Raw genomic sequence first — 6,595 nt, 5'->3', positions numbered from 1 at the left:
CTTAAGAAAAGCTAGAACTGCTAACCCTGGTTTGCATGTTTGTTAGCTATTCTAAGTGATTAGGGGTGGAGCATCCCATAGTCATTAGATAAGAAAGTGTTTGTTTAAACAAATACTACTTTTCTAAGAAAATGACTAAGTTTGAAAATAAAGTAGCAAATAAAGGAGATAAATTTTCTTGATTCCAAAAGTGTTCCATCATCTTATTCTACATATGATGATCCCACTGCCTCTGTTGTCTTGTCACAACTGAAGAGATCAATACCATTTAGTTTTCTTTGACATAGTTCACGGTACCTTGTTGTAGTGGGAGAGTTTCTAGGAACTCACCTTGTTATAACTTGGAAGACACTAATGATTAAAATCCATTGTGAGTTTAAACAAGTAATGGATTGTCAAGATAAGAAACTAAGAAGAAAGCCAAGAGAACTATGGTTTGATCCATTCACATGGAGTAACCTAAAGTTTTCTGTTACAAGGACATGAAAGGAAATTTTCGTTCATAAGTCTATTCAATGGACTTAACAAAACTTCCTGTTCCTAGTATTGTAGGTTTTAGTTTATCTAAACCTATGGCTTGTGGTATACCTGGTAATTACTTACTCTAATGCAAGCAACTTACTTTAGTAAGATGCTGGAGCATTTTCTTTGAAATGCACTTTTTTCATTAAGGAAGAGTAATGGTGGAGAAGAGGTTGTGTTTAATTCAACTTGTCAGATCCTATTACGAGGAGTTCACTACTATTACACTTGATTGGTATATCAAGGTGTTAATAATTATTTGAAATGCACTTTTTGTTTTATATTAGTGCAAGTGGGAGTTTGTTGGGTTTTATCCCCTAAATAAAACTCATTTCATATAATCAGATTTACTTATTAATAAAGATCAGAAATAACATTTTATGTTGCATGGTTCACATGATTATATGTATATAATGTATGAATTCTTTTTAAGTCCAGAACATATGAGTTTGTTAAAGATTATAGTGTTGTCAGCACTGTGGAATATAATCTTTATTATATGTTCAAAAGTTTATTCCCTGATTTGTCAGAACACTGGATTTAGACTGACATGGTATAATCAGCGATAGGTATTCTTACACCTTGGAAAAGTGTGATGTCCTTTCCAGGACATTGGCAAAGTTTACCAGTATCGGATGTATGGAGTATACATCGGAAGGGACCGATATTGAACTTTGGTTAGATATGTTAAAATTTACCGTAATATCTATTCAATTCAATATCACCTGTTGATCCTAGATCAAATGATCTTAATCCTGATATGGTTAGGTTCAATCTCAAGAGTGTTATCCGTGTTCTTTGATTTGTTAGTTAAGTCTACTTTTGACAATCAGGGTGATACGTACATTTTGAGAACACGGTAATGCAATTGAGTGGGAGCGCTAACATAAATATGGAATCTATAGCTTCTATTTGGCAAATAGAAGTAAAGGATGATTTCCTTCGAGCTTAACCAAATGAAGATAAATGGTGGAGATCTCATTTCACTTAGGTGAAATATCATTTATACAAGGTTAAGTGTTTTAAGGATAAAATACATTGAAGGTGTAGCGGTAACAGTAGTGCCTTTTCAATGTAGATCATCTATATAGAGGATCATTGATCACATTAGGGTTATAACAATGGATAACTAATGACGTGTCTATATCGTGGAACATATAGAGCGTTCTATATGACTGAGAGTGCAATTCCAAGTTCTAAGTGTGGATTCAATTAGGAATTAATAAGTTAGGGAATTTACTTGGTAAATTCGGTTCGACTTATTGGAAGCTCGGTTATATAGACCCATGGTCCCCATACTAGTTGAGACCATACTGCTTGTAAGACTAAGTTAATTGATTTTAATTAATCAATTATAATTCTAAAAGTTAGACTATGTCTACTTTATGAATTCTCACAGTTTAAGGGTGAAATTGTAAAGAAAAGGGTTTCTAGGTTTGATTATTAATTGAGAGACTTTGCATGTCTAATTAATAATTATTTTAAATGACAATATTATTTAATAATCTATTTTAGTTATTAAATAATTAGTTTTGGCATTTAAATGATTAGAATTGGAAAAATGACATTTTTGGAGAAATAGAAATAAAATTGAGGAAACTGCAAAATCCAAGAGAGGCCCATGAAACCCTATGGCCGGCCACCTCTTTGTGATTTTCCCAATTATTATTTTCATTTTTAATTGCCATGTAATTGCTAATCAAAGCCTAGCAATAATAGGAAAGTGGTGGATCACACTAAATAAGGCAGTTAATCAATTACACAGTAAAAGAGGAAACTGTTTATTTGGAAAGTTGTGCTCTCCCTTTTCCCTATATAAAGCAACCCTTGTTCTCTTCTCTTGTATGCTTATGTATGCTAAAAGCCACGAAATTCAAGAGAGAAAAAGAGAGAAAATTTTGAAATCCTTGTGAGATGAGTAGTGCCCACACACATCAAGTGGTATCTCGATCATAGTATGTAAGACTATGGAAATTCTTCATCAAAGAAGGAGAAAAGAAGATCCAGGTTCAGATCTTGGTGATGCTCTGCTACAGAAAGGAATCAAGGGCTAGAGATCTGAACGGAAGGAGTCATATTATTCCGCTGCACCCACTGTAAGGTTTTCTAACTTTATATGTGTTTATTTTCATTGTTTTAGAATTCATATTAGGTTGTTAATCCAACATACTTGTTAGTAAATCTAGATCCTGGTAAAATAATTTCCAACAGTTACATGGGTACTCGGCCAGATTGGGAACAAGTACCTGAGAGAGTGCTTCTCCAGTAGACATGCTTCGGCTTGTGTTAGGTTATAATTAGCCTATGTTTCGGGTCTTTAAAGTTAGCAATATCTCGTCTATTGGTGTCTTTTGGAGCAGTTTTACGCTTGATTTTCATTATTTCAGGTTCCCGGGGTGTTAAAGTTCGAATTCAGTCAAATGGCGAAAAACTGGGACAAACTTGGAAAAAATTGGAAAATTCGGCTCCAGACGCATCAGTAGTCGCGACCTCCAGAGAGCCAGGTCGCGACCCTTTTTCCTGGTCGCGACTTCAAGAGTTGGCAGAAACTCAGTTTTTCGAGTTTTGCCTGTAGTCGCGACCAGCTTAAATGCTGGTCGCGACTAGGAACGAAAATCGCAGATTTGACCTAATTTTGATTTTTCTCTCAATTGGAGGCACACCACTCATCCCTATATAAGGAATACGACATTGAAGGTCAGAGGCAAGCAAAAACAGACCTAATAGTGGAGGCAAGTGGAGAGGAAGCTATCTTGAAGACCCGGAGCGATACCACCTTCTAGTTTCTTTCTTTTACCCTTTTAATTCTTCTTTATGTTTGTTTTTATTTCTGAATTAATCATGGATGTTTTTAGAGTTGTTATGAACTAAATTTCCCAATAAGGGAGGATGATGATTGTTGTTTAATTTTATGCCTAGTTAATAAATAATTGCCATTCCTTCATCTTATGTGTGAATACTATCTAGATTTGTGTTAAATTCCATGTGCAAGCTTGATCACCTTTTACATGTTTAATGATCTCAATTCGAAATCTGAAAATTGAGAATTGAGAATGCTAAAATTTGGATAGTCTAGGTTTTGATGTGAAACGAAAGTATTTACATAGCCTCAGTGACGAAAAGATTATTACTTAATGCTGATTTTGTATTGATTTAATTAAGAAGTTAATTAGAGAACACATTATTTAGAACCTAAAAGATCTGAAAAGAGTTAGGTTAATTTATAATCTGTCATTCACATTGAGATAAGGATAGCAATTAGGTAGTAACATAGGTAGCTTAACAACAGGATTCACCTCCCTAATCTCTCATCTTGATTAATCGTCGTTTATTTTCTCTTTAATTTCTGAGTTATTTACTTTTAAATTACAATCTTATTATTTTACCGAATAGAATCATAAGTATTGTTTAGTAGTACTTAATCCAATTCCCTGTGGTTCGACCTCACTTGCGTGAGATACTACTTGATTGCGTACACTTGCGTATAAGCATAATTTTCGTAACAAGTTTTTGGTGCCGTTGCCGGGGAATTGTTTAAAGATTAATATTACACAAAATTATACTAACTTCTACTTTGGTACATTTTCTCTTGCTGATTTTTCTAACTTTTTTCTTGCAATATTTTCGTGATCTATTTCAGGAATCATAAGTGTATGCGCCGTCAAGGACAAGCTGTGATATTACCAGTTGATCCCGAAATCGAGAAAACTTGTAGGAGAAACCGAAAGAACAAGAGGCAAGAGGGAGTTTCAGCAACTGCTGAAACTTCAGAAATCATGGCTGCTAATGCTGCAAACAATGGAGGCAATAACGGTAATAATGGTGGCGCAGTAGAAGATCAAGCTAATGGCCGCAGCTTGAGAGATTACATTCTCCCTACTCTGACGGGAGTGCAGTCATGTATCAGGCCACCGGCAGTGGATGCGAACAACTTTGAGATCAAACCTGCCATACTTCAAATGGTGCAGTCTTCGCCCGGTTGGTGGCCTCCCTTCTGAAGATCCTAACCTGCATCTCTCTAACTTCATGGAACTTTGTGAAACTTTTAAAGTTAATGGAGTTAGTGATGATGCTATTCGACTGAGACTGTTCCCATTCTCTCTTAGAAAACGAGCCAAGAGTTGGCTAAACTCCTTACCACCCAACTCTATTGCCACCTGGAATGATCTGGCAATGAAATTCTTGTCAAAGTTCTTTCCTCCAGCCAAGTCTGCAAAGCTGAGAGGAGAAATCAATAACTTCTGCCAACAAGATAATGAATCTCTCCATGAGGCTTGGGAGAGGTTTAAAGATCTGATCAGAAAGTGCCCTCATCATGGTATAGAGAAGTGGATGCTGGTCCACAACTTCTACAATGGGTTGGTAGAAAACATTAGAACCTTAATAGATGCAGCAGCTGGTGGAGCCTTTATGAGAAAGAGTGCTAATGAGGCTTATGATCTATTGGAGGAGATGGCTCTAAACAATCAGCAGTGGCCAACTGAAAGGAGTCAATCAAAGAAGGTAGCTGGTGTGTTAGAGGTTGATGCCATCACAAAGTTGACAGCACAGGTTGAGGCATTGACAAAGATAATTGCAGGGCAAGCTAAACAAGCCCAAGTTGTGTGTGAGTTATGTGGGGGAAGCCATCACTTTTCAGAATGTCAAGCAGATGTGGTTGATTTGCCAATGGATGAAGCTAAAGCCATTGGAAACTATTCACAGAATAACAACAACAATTATGGGTTTAACCAGGGTAATAACCGAAGAAACAGTGGGTTCTATCAGCAACGAAATCAGAACCAGAATCAGAACCAACAGTTTAATCAGCAACAAACCTCTGGTGGAAATTCTAGTTTGCAGACAGATTTATTGCTTCAATTCTTGACTGAAACTAGATCTTCAATCAAAGACCTGCAGGCACAGATGGGCCAACTAGCAACTGAAGTAGCAACCCGTCCTCAAGGGAATTTGCCTAGCACAACTGAAGTAAACCCCAAAGAAAACTGCAAAGCAATTACCCTGAGAAGCGGTAAAAATTATGATGGTCCTGAACTGCCACAATCAGCTGATGGAGAAAAGGAGAATGAAGCTCAACCAAAGCCAACCCCAACACCAACATCAGAGAAGGCTACTGACAGCCCAACACAACCACAACAGTCTCCACCAATTAGCATTGATCACCATGTGAAAATACACTATCCTCAGAGGCTCAGAAAATCAAGTCTAGACAAGCAGTTCACCAAATTCCTAGAGGTCTTCAAAAGACTACACATTAACATTCCTTTTGCTGAAGCCTTGGAACAAATGCCCCGTTCTGTGAAGTTCATGAAGGAGATATTGTCTAAGAAGAGAAAATTGGAGGACTATGAAACAGTGGCATTAACTGTGGAGTGTAGCGCTATTTTGCAAAAGAAACTACCGCCTAAGATTAAAGATCCGGGTAGTTTCAATATTCCATGCTCTATAGGGGGTTCAGTGGAAACTAAAGCTCTATGTGATCTAGGAGCAAGCATTAATCTAATGCCTTTGTCTGTCTTCAAGAGGCTAGGATTGGGAAAAGCAAAGCCTACAACAGTGACTTTACAACTGGCAGATCGTTCTTTGACTCATCCTCGTGGGATAATTGAAGATGTACTGGTGAAGGTTGGTAAGTTTATCTTCCCTGCTGATTTCCTAATTCTTGATATGGAGGAAGATTCAACTATTCCCATTATTTTGGGAAGACCATTCTTAGCCACGGGCCGAGCAGTAATAGATGTTCAAAAGGGAGAGTTAAAGTTGAGAGTGCAAGATGAAGAGGTCAATTTTAATGTTTTTGCCCCAACTGACATTCCTACCTGTTGCATGATTGAGATGGTGAAGGGTTCTTTTGTTAAAGCTGATAAGAAGAAAGCAAAGCCTAAAGAGCGTCTTCGAACGATTCAGCGTCGTTGGAAAAGATTGATGTGTGGTAGTTCTGAAGGTGAGCTTACTCTTGTGCAAAAATCTGAAATCAACACTATTGGTGGTCAATTTTCTTCATTTAGTACGAGGGCTCTTTTGGATGAAAAGGGTCCACCCAACCCTTTTTGAGAGGGTCTCAGGTAAGTCT

General features: G+C 37.2%; 1 non-coding gene across 1 annotated transcript; it reads right to left on the bottom strand.

Moving 5' to 3' along the window:
- Nucleotides 1-4,737: 4,737 nt before the first annotated feature.
- LOC115696075 (small nucleolar RNA R71) lies at nt 4,738-4,844 on the bottom strand. The gene has a single exon (XR_004007673.2). It is a non-coding gene; the product is annotated as a small nucleolar RNA R71 (small nucleolar RNA).
- Nucleotides 4,845-6,595: the final 1,751 nt, after the last annotated feature.

Source organism: Cannabis sativa, chromosome 6 (assembly GCF_029168945.1).
Source record: "Cannabis sativa cultivar Pink pepper isolate KNU-18-1 chromosome 6, ASM2916894v1, whole genome shotgun sequence".
Lineage (NCBI taxonomy): Eukaryota > Viridiplantae > Streptophyta > Magnoliopsida > Rosales > Cannabaceae > Cannabis > Cannabis sativa.
The sequence above is the reverse complement of the archived record's forward strand: the minus strand, read 5'-3'. Positions and strand labels throughout refer to the sequence as shown.